Below are 15,740 nucleotides of genomic sequence, written 5' to 3'. Positions count from 1 at the left end.
AAGACATTATTATTTGAAGGCTTGGGAGTAAACCTCTATCCCGGCCTCTCTCCTAACATGTCACATAAGAAACACACACTATGCTTGGCTCATTTCATGTAATAGACTTTGAAGTTTGTCTCGGGTAATTTCAGTTACATGGTTTAAAACACGCTTCAGATTACATCGATGCTGCTGCAAATATGAACTTTCATTTCAAATGACATTTGCAGCTATCCGTCCTAAAATTATAATTTTAGGTCTGGGAAAGCTGCTCTTACAGTGCTATCTTTACAGACAGTGGACTTTTGGTACTGAAGTATAGGTTGAATTACACTCTGCCATACATTAGAAGGATATTTCAAGTTACCGAGGAATTCAATGACTTTATACAGGAACGAGCAGTGGCGGCCGCTATTTAACGGGAGTGGCAAATGAAAAAACAAAACAATTACCTGCAGGCCGGCCGGCCACCACTGCTCGGTCCTCTTCAGCTCCTCAACAGTAGGAACCAGAAAGCACCCAGGCTCCTGACTTCCCTAGCAGCATTGTGATTGGTCTGAGCGCTGTGGTTTGGCACTCAGACGGGGAATGGGAGCATGGGAATTCTCCAACCAGGCGGAGAATATGACAAGTGCGCATGATGGTTTCGCAGGGCCAAGATGGCTGGCCAAACAGTCATGTGCACTTTTGAGTGTGCATACCACCCCTCACTCTATCAAACACAAGCAGTATCACTCCCAGAAAGCACCCAACTTGCAAACCCAACCCTCTAACCAACCTCTACTCTTCTTTCACTCAAGCTCTTAAACGCACAACGGCCTGGGAAATATTTGGCAGACTTAATTAATCAAAATAACCTTTATATTCTCTTGCATGTTACTTAGCTAAGTCCCACATAAATCCATGTTTAATGAACTCATGCTAGACATCTACACTTCCATCCACCAAACAAACTTACACAGACATCAAGATGGCCTTGTTCTGAGTCGTTCCTGGTTGCTCTTTTTTCAATAACGTCTCCTCTTATATTTTGAAATGCTGTTTGCTAGAGCTCTCGTACCAACATGTCATCGATCAACTTTCCTGCAATATCAATTGTTTTATTACTGATTTCTCAGATCTCATTTCCTTAGCATCTATGTCTTACTCCAACAACATGTATCTTGGCAGCTTATACCTCTCCCAGGACCACAGCATCAAAGCTGTGAGAGATAATTTTGTTGACACAATTGCCTCAGTTGTCTAACAGCAGCAACACATTCCAAACGAAATTCTTTTTACCTGGTTATTCATGTGATGCCTGGCATATTATGCTAAAGATCATTCCCCTTCGATTGGATTGCAAATCCAGTAATACCCATTCATATTTCTATCTCCAGACCACACATGCTTGTACAGAACCCTCATCTGTAATAACTACACAATCATTTAAGAATTTCTTGCTAGAATATCTTGCACAAACAGTGGTATTGGTATAAATTACTATTCAGAAACTCTACTGACTGTAATAAAAGGCTCTCTAAAAAGATGAGTTCGCCTTCAAACTTAGTAGACTCATATGTTCCTTTCCAATCACAAAAAGATCAGACCAAAATCCAGTGCATCCTAGTGCATTCAAGATCTGAATGCTAAAGAATGCAATATTCACAAACCTGAAAGGTCTTTTTAATAATCAAAATCAACAGCTAAACTCACCATTTTGGAAATAGGACAGAGTATGCAAAAATGAAACTTTCAAGACTAAGTACTATCTAGAAGTAACTCTTAATGCTAACAAAGCAAATAATTAGTGAAAGCTCTCAAAAGTTTTTTTCTATTTACCATATCACTACATACTAAGTTCAGAAATCAACTAACAGTAAGCAATATTTCATTAGGAAAATCAACAAAACAGATGTCACCATGAAAACACATCTTAAATTGTAAAATTAAACATACGTTGTAAACATACCTCTTCCTGGCACTCCTTTGAACTATTGTCAACACCTACAACCTACAACAATATCTCTGCCACATTGATGACCTCATTCCCCTATCCTTGATTACATTTCTGCGTAGTGAGGACCTTACATATTTCTGAACTTCATTGATGCCTTACTTCTTGCAGCAATCTTCCCATAATCATTAATGGCGGGTAAGAGTTATCCATCTCCCTCTCTATCATATACTTGTCATTTTTTCTGAAAAAAACGCTTGAAAGAGCATTGGATGACCAGATCAAAGCACATCTATCTCTGCAACATCCGTAAACCCTATCATTTTGGTATTCACCCATTTAGCAATACAAAGCCTGCCGCCACCAAGATTGTTAATATCTGATTGTTGTCTGACATGTCTCCTGATAGTTCCTGACCTGTTGGTGGCCTTTGATACCATCAAACAACAGGCTATATTTGAGACTCCCCACATAGATGTCAACATTAGTAACATTGCTAACAATTGATTCTCATGATACCTCTCTGACTTCACACAATTCCTCCAAAATCTCTTAGTATAATATCCAGTCCTGTGGGCTTTTTCCCTTGCTTCAGTATACCTAAACCTTCAAGCAACAAGAAATAACAATCCACTAATACACAGAGGGCACCGAATAACACCTTAATGTACCATTGGCTATAGACATCATATTACTTATAACTTTTGATTTGTCCTCATAAATGATAACAGAACCATAAAATAGGGGTGTCTCAATATCATGAACTTAGACTGCTTCTTACCTCATCTTTGATCCTCCTCCAAATCCTTGTTATTTCTTACCTAACATCATATTATCACAGTTGTGCTTCATTGATACAGAATTAGCAACAAAACCTATCACTGGCTGCACTTTCAGAAAAGGGTTGGGGTGGTATTCCTTTCAAGTACCCTCTCAAGTCTGCTCTTCAAACACAGCCTTTGCATATAAGGGTAATGCTCACAGGAAGGTTGTTTTCAGCCTGGAACACCTATAACCAAATGTAGGAAAATGCCTCTTTTTGCATGGTTAGCCACCATTTTTTGCCTGATGCCTAATGTGATTTGAACTGTAAGTGCACTGTGTCCCTTCTAATTAGGTCCCTAGTGCCAGACGTCTTTCCTAAAAGGCAATACCATGATTGGTAACAACTTCAACTACCATGTTAGTCCCTTGTAAATGGTACACCTGTTACCTAGGGCATGGGTGTTAAAGAGGGACAACTGGAGCTACAGCACTGGTTGCACCACCCCATGGCCCCCTCACCAAGGCTATGCACTCTGACATTGCAGGCTGCATGTCTTAGTGCAGGAAAATCCAGAGTTAACATGTCACACAGGCCTATGTGCCATGCCACAAATTCACTGCATAAGATTTAGTTCAGTAGCCCCTACTGCAGGCCTTGAGCCCTAAGGCAGGGTGTACTATATCCTATGTGCCGGCATATCAGCATCAAATGCAAAAGAGACAATTGATGAGTGGAATGCCTGACAATGCTAACATTCATCCCCAGTCACAAGGATCCGGGATTAATCCATCATTCTTTTGCTCACCACACCACCCGAGTTTGGACCCACCCATATGTTAATCAGTCTTGACCCTGTTCTTTGTGGGAACAGACCAGCCCGTACTGCCAAGCCAGGTCCTCCCTGGACCAGAAACAAGCATCCTGGGACCAGTTTCAGGGCATCCCCCTTCATCAGCCAGTCTAGCTTGAATCCAGTGGTGTAGTGAGCATGGGACCCACGTCTGGGCACACCATTCCCACTAAGGGCGACAAATGCAAAAGAGACAATTGATGGACAGAATGCTGGACAATGCTAACAATCACCTCCAGTCATAAGGATCTGGGTTTAATCCATAATTTTTTTGTTTTGCTCACCACACCACCCCAGATTGGACCCAGCCATATGCAAATGAGTCTTGAACCTGTTCCTGGTGGGAACAGTCCAGCCAGAGCTGCCAAGCCGGGTCCTACCTGGACCGGCAACAAGCATCCTGGGACCGGTTTCAGGGCATCACCCTTCTTTTGCTCACCACACCACCCGAGTTTGGACCCACCCATATGTTAATCAGTCTTGACCCTGTTCTTTGTGGGAACAGACCAGCCCGTACTGCCAAGCCAGGTCCTCCCTGGACCAGAAACAAGCATCCTGGGACCAGTTTCAGGGCATCCCCCTTCATCAGCCAGGCTAGCTTGAATCCAGTGGTGTAGTGAGCACGGGTCCCACATCTGGGCATACCCTTCCCACTTAGAGCGACAAATGCAAAACTGAAAATTGATGGACGAAATGCTGGACAATGCTAACATTTACCCCCAGTCACAAGGATCTGGGTGTAATCCATCATTCTTTTGCTCACCACACCACCCCAGTTTGGACCCAGCCATATACAAATCAATCTTGACCCTGTTCCTTGTGGGAACAGTCCAGCCCAAACTGCCAAGCTAGGTCATCCCTGGACCAGAAACAAGCATCCTGGGACCGGTTTCAGGGCATCACCCTTCATCAGCCAGGCTAGCTTGAATCCAGTGGTGTAGTGAGCACGGGACCCACGTCTGGGCATACCCTTCCCACATAGGGCCACAAAAGAGTAAAAGAGACAATTGATGGATGGAATGCTGGAAGATGCTAACATTCACCTCCAGTCACAAGGATATGGGTTTACTCCATCATTCTTTTGCTCACCTGTTTGGGCTGGACTGTTCCCATTGGTCGCAGGGTCAAGACTGATTTGCATAATGGCTGGGTGCAAACTGGAATAGCATGACAAGCAAAAAATGATGGATTTAGGCCCAGATCTCTGTACTGGGGTGATTGTATGACATTGTTCTGCATTCTGTCCATCAATTGTTCTTTTTGCATTTGTCACCCTGAGTAGGATGGGCATGCCCAGACGTGCGTCCCGTGCTCTCCATGCCACTGGAGTCAAGCAATCCTGGCTGATGAGGGCCGAAAGCCCGACACCAGTCCTAGGATGCTTGTTTCCAGTCTAGGGAGGACCCAGCCTGGCAGTAAAGGCTAGACTGTTCCCATTGGACGCAGGGTCAAGACCTATTTGCATATAGCTGGGTCCAAACTGCAATGGCATGGTGAGCAAAAAAATGATGGATTTAGTCCCAGATCTCGGTATTGGGGGGAATTTATGACAGTGTTCTGCATTCTGTCCATCAATTGTTATTTTTACATTTGTCACCCAGAGTGGGACTGGTATGCCCAGACGTGGGTCCCATGCTCTCCATGCCACTGGAGTCAAGCTATCCTGGCTGATGAGGGCTGAAAGCCCGAAACCGGTCCTAGGATGTTTGTTTCAAGTCCAGGGAGGACCTGGCCTGGCAGTTCAGGCTAGACTTGTCCCATTGGGCGCAGGGTCAAGACTGATTTGCATATGGCTGGGTCCAAACTGGAATGGCATGATGAGCAAAAAACCGATGGATTTAGGCCCAGATCTCTGTACTGGGGTGAATATATGACATTATTCTGCATTCTGTCTATCAATTGTTCCTTTTGCATTTGTCACCCCGAGTGGGACGGGTGTGCCCAGACATGGGTCCCGTGCTCTCCATGCCACTGGAGTCAGGCTATCCTGGCTGATAAGGGCTAAAAGCCTGAAACCGGTCCTAGGATGCTTGTTTCCAGTCCAGGGAGGACCTGGCCTGGCAGTTTGGGCTGGAGTGTTCCCATTGGGAGCAGGAATAAGACTGATTTGCATGTCGCTGTGTCCAAACTGGAATGGCATGGTGGACAAACAAACAATGCATTTAGGCCCAGATCTCTGTACTGGGGTGAATGTATGAAATTATTCTGCATTCTCTCCATCAGTTGTTCCTTTTGGAATATCAGCATCAGCAGATATGTCTCTACAATGGCCAATCCCTTCTGTGTGTTGTAAGTGAACAGATAAGCCATAAAGAGTACATGGGTTGGATACTTGTCAACACGAATTTCCTATCTCCATAATGGCTTCACTGATTTCTAAGATGTTTGGTACCAAACATCTTGTCTTGATAAATCCTTAATGATGTCAATGTTGGATTTATTAATAAATTCACTTAGCAGACCCTTTTAGAGAGACCCCTAAAACATATCCAAACACTAGTGGGCTCTGTGGCCAGTTTTCATCAGCCTGCCACCACCTGACATGTTTGTGATCATATGGGGTGAGAGCCATAGTTCCCAGAGCACAGAAACTATACCTGATCTGGATGGGGTGTTTCACATCTGCTCCAGGACAGGATGGCCTTCCTGGGAAGGAAGCTTCAAAGGCAATGCTGTCTTTGTAATCCAAACCAGGTACCTCCAGACAGTGTGGGGAGACCAAACATGTGTTCCTCCTATTTTGGCGGGAGGAAAGGCAGGACAATTAGTTAGATGAAGAGCAGAGTCCCTCTTCAGCCTGCACCATTCCTAGGGTGTGGCAGGTGAGGTAAACCCTTGTCCTGAAATTCCACCATCTTGACTGTAAGAGAAAATCTTCAATGAGGGCTAGGGTAGTGCCCTTCCCACAGAAAGTGGTCAATAGTGGGTGTAGACACCCTAAACATGAGTAGCTCATTAGCTACTACTTGTATCCCATTGTAACACCCCTAAATACAGTATTTAGGTGGCTTCTCAAGACCTGGACCTCAGATTCATTAGACCAAAGAAGACCAGGACTAAAGAAGACCTGCTACATGAGAGCAGCAGCCCTGCTGCAAAAAGAACAGGTACCAGGCCCTGCCAGCTGCAAGAAGAAATTGACAATTGTTGCTGCGTCGTCCTGAACCCTGAAAGGACTCCAAGAACCATGAAGCATCTCCAGCCCTCGAGAAATTACCAAAAAGCTCCCTTAGAGTTAAGGTATCACTCACCTGCACACCGCAGACACCTAGCCCAAGAAGTCCATTTGTCAACTTGATGCTCCCCAATGACCTTGATGCAGCACCACACCAAGAAGAGGCACCAAGCAAGAAGAGGCACAATAGCTCCAGAGGGTAAGATCTGCCTCTCCACGAAGTTTGGAAGCACCACAGCCTACCAGAACCGCAGTGTAGCAATACCTAGGGCACTGGACCCCCAATGGTAAAAACTAAAAAGAAGAGTCTATGCCAAACTTACAAAGCACCAGAAGCAAGCACCCATTGAGCAACATTAAAACACCCTAGACCCACTACCTCAGTGGCCCAGCTGACCCGAGATCACCTCTCCAAGTTGCCTGCTCCTGACCTCGAGGACCCTTAAGACGCACAACTCCCGGCTGGCCTCTTCGCTCTGCACCCGGCCCCACCAGCCCCTGCATCCACTACCCAGCTCTGCTCCCAAAGTCCTGAGGCCCTTGCGATCTCCTCTCTCCAAGGGATCCACCGGTCTTAACTGTAAGTCCACCTGTGCAGTACATTTTCAAGTGGTCCCCTTTGTCTTTGCACACCAGTTTCCAAGACCCTTAGCAGTCTGCTCCCGCCCAATCTGGGATGCTCCTGAACTTCTCCTGCTGGAACTTTAGACCTGGTCCTGACATCGACCTAAAACAAGAAGGTAAACTTCAGGAACGCATTACCTAATTTTATATGTATTTTTCCTCTTTTCCCCAATGATTCCTATGGTGCGTAATTGCGCACAAAAGTGATAAATATTTCGAACCTTGAAAAATTGCAACTCCAAAAGTACTTCCATTAGGAATGTGTTCTTGAGCCCCATAAATGCATAAAAATCTACTTTAATTTTACAAATGTGTCTCAAACTTATTTTTGGGGATGGTTATCATTTATTGCCTCTGTGAGTTCAACAAACGCTCAGCACTACCCTCTGAAAACCAAACTGCTCGCCTACACTGCCACAAAATTATCTGGTTTTACCTCTGTGTACTATTTGGGAATTCTCTGGTTTCTCTGCACAGTGTGCTTCCTTTTAATACACTATATAGATAGCCAGTATCCTACACTGAGCACAAAGTGGTGTGAGGTTTCTGCACTTGGCCTTTATCACCCACAATAAAGAGTGATCCAGGTATCGACAGTAAGTATTAGAGTCTAGCAATTAGACTAATGGTGTTGATTGCTAGCTGTCACTAGATCCATTATGAACTGTCACATCCATATGTCTACATTTATTTGCTATATTCTACGAATGGCTTCCAAACTATTTTTAATTTTTCTAATTGATCATTAACTATGTAAACATCTTGCTAACATGATGCAATCTAGCAGATTTCTCTCTTCCACTCATTTAAAGTTGGGACTAATAGAAATCTCCAGTGGTATGTTATGCATCATTTTGCCATTGCTATTGTATATCAAGCAACATCTCCTGTGCCCGTTTACGCTTTCCATCTCAGACATGCCATGTAGATGGCTAAGTGCAGTGAGAGAATTAAATGCAAGTTAAATGTGATTTTTAGGTTATTCCATACATTTTCCCAAAAGGTGTGAATTGTTAACGAGTCACGAAGAATATGCAAATCATCTCAGCTTATTTGCTCGCACCTCCAAAAATTGCCATGTGGGAATAAGTCTGCCTTATGTAGTTTCACAGGGACCAATAACTGCCTTTGTGAACTTCGGAACATGGAAACCTTAACCTGGCCCCTCTAAAGTATTTGTCATGAGTGGCTAACATGGCGGGATAGTCTATCCCCATTGATTCCTGCCATCAAGTTCAGGCCTGTTGCATTACAGTGGGGGAAAACGCAGACATTACTTCCCTGTATTAATCCCAGACTATTCTCAAATAGGTGATCTTTGTAATTGTTTAGTGGCTCTTACTAGTGTAGAGATAACACAATGTTTTAGTTGTAGGTAACGCCAAATGTTAGAGGAGTTTAACTTAAATGCCTCACTCATAAGTTAAAATGGTTCAAAGTCATGTCGACCATATACTTGTTTCAATTGAGTGAACCCTTTGCTTTTCCAGGAAGTCCAGTGGATAGTCTATTTTCCCCCTATATTTTGTGTTCATTAACCCACAGGTATTGCTCAAGGTGTAGCCTAGGACCACTTTTAAGGAATGTATAGGCATGGTCCCATTAGTGTACATAACTGTAGTGACCAGGTCAGAAATATGTTGCTGTGCTCCTGCATATTTATGGAGGGAATCTAATTCAATTTTACTTACCAACACTTTGCTTACCAATTGCACCCATGACAGAGGTTTCTCCAGTCTTAACAAAGAATATACTAATTGGGATACATGATAGGTAAGGTAGTAATTCCTCTAATGGGGTAGTCTAAGTCCATCATTCTTCATATTGGTATGTAGTTTGGTAGCTTTCAACCTTGGCTTACGTCCCTTTTATATGAAGGCCTTAAGGTCACTAGTGATTCACTTCATTAGCACCTTGGGATAATGAGGGGGATGCTACCAATATACAATTGTATCATAATGCTACAGTCATTTTGATACTCTGGATTTGTTCCAAATTGAGAGGTTTACTTGTGACCATCTTGCAAAGTAATTTTCTTTGCACTGTATTAGTGTCTACTGGTTATAATTGACAATCTTCTCTTGGACACTATTTAATTAAGGTTACTCCTAAAGAATGCATGCTATTAGGCATCCATTTAATTCCGGACCCACAGAGATGAGCTTGAGGGGTACATCTAGAGATGGGAAAGGCCTCACACTTGTCCCGGTTAAAATTACATATTAGTGACATCAATTCTGGTAAGGAATGTTATGTATGTGAGATTCGATAATATGTTGTCAGCATATACAAACGATATTTCAGTGACCATCCAGATGTGTCTATCCCTGTTATACTTTCCTATGGCCTTGGCCAAAGGTTCTAGTGTCAAAAATTATAATAGTGGGAAAAGGGGGCAACCTTCTCTAGTGCCCCTTCGAATTGGGAACTGTCTAGAAAGGAAGTCTCTGCAACTATCCTGAGCTGTGGGTTGTTCCTATGGGTTGTTCATATAGGCACTTTACTTTTGATATGAAAGCCTTTCACCAGCCCCACTATTGGTAAGATTCTAAAGAAATACCTCAATTCAATGCAGTTAAACATTTTCACAGCATTGAGCAACAGGGCTATGGTTCTGTCCGGAGATATCTGCTATGCTGGTTTTATGCAATAAATTAAGCATCCCTTGCAATAAAGCAAGCTAGTATCTGTAAGTCTAGCTAAGAGGGGAACTTGTGTATAGATTTGGAATGTTAATATTGGGTGTACCCTGAGTTGAGGAACTTTCACGCAGGTTGGCGAGAAGGGCATAAACATTTTACACATGTAAAGAGGAGTGTGACTTTCATCTGGTTCAAAATTTTACGTTAGTAGGGATCTTAGGTACGAGTGCATTTTTTTATGTCGTGAGTAGCTCTAGTATTGAGGTGTTACATGGTTCATCTCATATTGTATTCCTAGTTCCTATTGTGTAGAGCGTTACAATGTTTGGTCAGATATTTTAAATCTTCAGTGGTGATCTCTATCTATCTCTAGGCATGGACTGTTTTGTGATGATCCCCCCTATCAGCAGTAGACCATTTTTGTAACCACTTGTTCTAGTCCATCTCTTTTTACAGGGTGAACAAATGTATTGGCTAGCTGTTGATGTGCATCTTCTGAGCACTATGATGTTTCAGGGAATTAAGTGTTCTGCCAAGAATTGTCCAATGAGTCTAGGAATGTTTCCACATCTTCTGGCTCAACAAATTATTTCCTTAAGATGTCTGTTGTCAGGAGCATTCTTTCAGGTTCTAGCAGACAGTAACCTATTTCGTTCTTTTGCAGATGAGACATTTTTTACACTTGACATTCATTTACAACAAAAAGTCAGCTAAGATGTACATCGGGTGGTCTTTAAATTAATAAGGCCCATGTTTCCTAGTGACTTGAATGATTTGCCTAGCTTGTTGAGATGTAGGCGGCAGGCACTATTTGTTGTGGTGCACTGTTCCTAAAATCTAGGTGGGTCTTCACTTGTTGTGCTATTTGAAATTACAGTTGAGGTTCCAAAGACAGGTTTAACACTGAAGCTGGGAAAGGAGTTAGAAGTAGGCCATGTCTTCTTTTTCACTCTTCTCCACTACACCTGAGGTCTGCACATTGTCTCACTGACTGCTATCTTACAAGTTCACAGTCTTTTTATGAAAATGACAGATGTCTGATCTCAGTGCATCTGTCCCCCAAGTCTTCTTTCCATTTCTGTTTTTTCTGTGTCCTCCAGGCAGTGTTAATTGTTCATTATTTCTTGGAATTCAATCTCCTTAGTTGAGACGGTCATTTCCACTGCACTGAAAGAAACCATAATATCTGCCAATTCCCTCAGTAGAGTACCCGTAGCTGAATTAGTCATGGTAGGCATCACACTCAACTCCTGCCCTTTTTGATTTGATTCCAACTGCTTCTGAGGAGTGGAACTGACATTAGGGATTTTATCTGGCCCTAAGGAAGGCATGCTTTCAATCAATTTTAGCTATGTCTTCACTAATTATAGTTGGTCAAGAAACACATCTCTGAATATATGTTGTGTGATATAAATCACAATCATTTCTGAAGTGATTCTCTACATCATTCCTAAACCATTCCTGGATGGACCCATTCAAAGATGGCCACTGTGTTACATGCCAGTCCATTTTCTATTGCTATAGCTGTCAGTGGAAACCGGAACCTTTCCCCACCACACATTCTTTTTTTCAACTGTGTGGCTGCCTGCATTCTACTCCTGCCTCCCCGATGTCCTATACAGACCGCAACTGTTTGTTGCTTGGAGGAGATGAGTGGCTCTCAGAATTAATCCCTGTGCTTTATGTTGTGTGAGCTTCTTTCTACTCTCCAATGTGTTCCATAGTACACAGGTGAGCTCCACTGCAGCTGCTTCACATTAGCCATCCTTACCTAACCAGTTCACTGAGCTGTTCACTGAGCCAGCACAGGTCTTCCAAGCACAGTTTGGCAATGAGCATCCTGTTCAGATAGTGGTTCAATCTGAATGAATGAATGAATTAAAAATGTATATGGCCGCAACTTAACCCGAAGGCATCAAGGCGCATCAGATGGAAAAAAAAGAAACCGCTGAGTGGTCGGAGGCAAATGAAAGAAACAGATATTACAGGTTGGATTCTGTAAATAGCCAGGTTTTTAGATTCTTCCGGAAAAGGGCAAGAGATGGCTGGCCCTTGAGGTCAGCAGGAAGCGTGTTCCATAGTTTGGGGGCGAGGGAGAAAAAGGCTCTCCCTCCCCATCTGGCCTTAAGGATACGGGGGGTCGCCAAAAGTTTTTGTGAGCCGATCTCAAGGCCCTGCCAGGGGTGTAGAAGGATACGAGAGATCCAATATCCTCAGCACCCAGGCCGTGTAAGGCACGGTAGGTCAGAACCAGAAACCTTAAAGTTAATTCTGGCCTGGATCGGTAACCAGTGAAGACTTTTTCTGATTTCTGTAACCGAGACACGCCTAGGGGCATTCACCACAAACCTGGCTGCAGCGTTCTGAATGATCTGGAGGCGCTGAATAAGCTTTTTGCAAATGCCAAGATAGAGGGCATTGCAATAGTCCAGGCGAGGTGAGATAAGGGCTACTACTTCCTGTTTCCGAGCCTCAGGAGAAAGGAAGTGTACTAATTTCCTGAGGATCCTTAAAACCCCACAACAGGTCGAAACTGTTTTGTTCACTTGTTTATCAAACACCAGTGTGGAGTCAAAGGTGACCCCCAAGTTTCTGGCGGCCAGGGACGGCTTGGGACAAATTCCAAGGGAGGGAGGCCACCAGCCATCGGACCATAGATCTTGCTTGCCACCAAAGACGAGAATCTCGGTTTTTTCCCCGTGAGCTTGAGGAAGTTTGAGGACATCCAACCTGCCACGGCTTCCATGCATTTCTTAAAATTGAGGGCCGTGGACTCCACAGAATGAGATAGGGAGACCATTATCTGGGTGTCGTCGGCGTACGATAGGACTTCCAATCCATAAGGTCTAACAAGCCATGCAAGTGGGGGCACATATATGTTGAACAGAGTAGGGCTCAAAGATGAGCCCTGCGGGACCCCACAATGCAAAGGCTTGGGAGAGGAAAGGAAGTCACCCAGTTTGACCTGTTGGGCGCGTTGGTTAAGGAAGGATATCAGAAGACCGAGAGCCGGTCCTTCCACTCCCATCTCACCAAGCCGCCTAGACAAGATGGATGAGGACAGGGTGTCAAAAGCGGCTGTAAGGTTGAGCAGGATCAGGATGGTAGAATGACCTCTGTCGACCTTAGCACGGATGTTGTTGACCACCACTGTGAGGGCAGACTCGGTGCTGTGCGCCTTTCGAAAGCCATGCTTTGAAGAATCAAGCAGGATAGCATTGTCAAGAAAGGCGCTGAGGTGGTAGTTGAGGTGGGCCTCAAGCATTTTGGCTGGGGCAGGGAGAAGGGATATAGGGCGAAAGTTTTTAAGAGTACCAGGATCCAAAGATGGCTTTTTTAATAAAGGTTTTACAATAGCCAGCTTCCATGATGCCGGGAAGACGCCATTAGAAACTGCCATATTCATTACTTCCAGGTAAGGGGGGAGGAGGACTTCCCTGCAGTCTTTCAATATCTTGAGGGGGCAGGGGTCCAGAGGGGAGCCTGATTTAAGTTTATCAAGAAGAGCATTTAAGCCTTCATAGGATAGGTGGGGAAAATTGGACAAACGTCCTGGGGATACCGAAGTCGGGACAGGGTGGGGCAGAGGATCCGACGACAAGGCAGATTCATGAATAGAATTGAGGGCTTCTAAAGCAGAGTGAATATCCACGATCTTGGTGTGAGAAAACGTGGATATTTGGTCGCAAAGTTCTTGGGAAGGGACAGTGGGGTCTGGAGAAGGGGTGAGGGATAGAGAGTCCACAATTTTAAAAAGATCTCTTGTTGAGCTGATGGAAGTGGTCAGGTCAGTGATATAGGATTGTTTAGCCACTAGAATGGCGGCCTTATAGCCTATTATAAGACTTTTATGTTTGATCTTTTCATCAGGGTCAAGATGGGCTCTCCAGAGTCTTTCTTGTCTCCTACATTCCTTCCTACGTAATTTAAGGGAGTCAGAGAACCAGGGGGCTGACAGGCGTATCCTGGCGCAGTAGTGGAGTTTGACAGGGGCAAGAGTATTGACTGCTTCTGAAATGGTGTTAATCAGCTCCTGCGCTGCAGTATCCGTGTCAGCTTTGGAAGAGGAGATGAGATTGGCAATGAAGGGGCTAAGGGTTACGTTGTTGAGGCCTCTGTAGTTCCTTTTGAGAATCCAGGTGTTATGTTCCCTTAGAGACAGATCCAGTTGCCCGGGATCGAACTCAAAGGGGACAGCCTTATGATCAGACCAAGAGAGGGAAATGGGAATGCCTATTTCCAATCTAGGGTCATTTGTGAAGACCCCGTCCAACGTATGGCCTGCTGAGTGGGTGGGAAATCTCACTTTTTGTAAAAGCCCACAAGAGGCCAGGGAATCCACAAGGGATATGGTATTGGGCGAGTTGGAACTTTCTAAATGAAAGTTGAAGTCCCCAAGGATAGAAAAATTGGGCAGATCAATATAAGGTTCAAGGACTTCCAGGAGATTGGCGGAAAAGACCGACCTGGGACCAGGGGGTCAGTAAATTAAAACACCCACGAAGGACACAGTAGGAGAGGGGCTAAGGGTAAAAAGAACGGCCTGGAAAGAGTTTTGAGGGGAGGGGAGGCATTTGATTCGGCAACTAGACAAGGTTTTATGCAGAATGTCGATGCCCCCACCTTTCCTGCCGACTCTGTCCAGTCTCACGAGGGTGTAGCAATCGGGAATAGCATCAATCAGGTCAGGACCGGCTGAGTCAGAGCTCCAAGTCTCTGTAACAAAGACCCACGAGGGCAGTCTGTCAGAGACGAAGTCACAAAAAGCAATATTATTTTTTACCAAGGAGCGGGCATTTATAAGAAAGGCCGTTTCTCCAGAGTGGAGAGAAGGGGTGTGCATCTCAGCAACAGTCGTAACGACCGGGGTGTGAGAGAGGAAGCATGTTGCATCTTAGTAAAGCACTGACAGTTACATCCCTTATGCAGATTCTCCAGCCGATGTTTATAATGACAGGATAACCTCGGAGGGCGAAGTGCTCTCAGGGTGTTAAGTGAATATGCAGTCTGGGCACTGTTCCATCTCTGCTTTGGCATCCACATGAGGTAATTCAATATGCATTTTCTGTGAGCTGGGCATAACAAAGCTGAGGAGCTCTAACAGGTTGTTCCCATACTCCTCAGTTCTAAGCTCTACCTCTGTATTCAAATTGTTATTATTTAACCTTTCTTTAAATCTAAAACAGAATGCATGTAACCCTTCCTATTACGGGTCTGTAACAAACAGATGCTTCTTGGCCAAAACTAATGGAAACAATCCCTAAATTCAGATTTTATAAATTATTAAACACATCACTCTGCCTCTGATGCACAGGCTGACAGCTGGTCTTGAAAAGTGACTCAATCTATCATAGTCTCTACTATGGATCAGCTAAGAATTCAAGCTGATTCGCACAGCAACAGTGAAGCATGTTATATTATGCTTGACTCAAAACCACTAACCAGAAACCAGAATGTGGGTGTCCATGACAAAACCTTGATTTGGTTAAACTTCTGCCCTGCAGTCCGTAACCATATCAACTCCTCACAACTATTCATATCTGAAACTTAGATTCAGGATACTAGTGTTCCTCATTGCTCATCATTTCCTCAGCCCCTGCAACATCTTCCTTTGGCCTTTGCTTTTATTGATTGAATCCTTTATATTTACAGTCTACAAATATAAAGATGATGCATTAGTCATATTCACGTTTGGTCACCTTAATAACACCTTGCCTTCAAGGCTATCACCATGTAACTTGTCAAAAAATATGGGATTACCCCTA

Source organism: Lissotriton helveticus, chromosome 4_1, assembly GCF_964261635.1.
Source record: "Lissotriton helveticus chromosome 4_1, aLisHel1.1, whole genome shotgun sequence".
NCBI lineage: Eukaryota > Metazoa > Chordata > Amphibia > Caudata > Salamandridae > Lissotriton > Lissotriton helveticus.
This window is presented reverse-complemented; position numbering follows the sequence as displayed.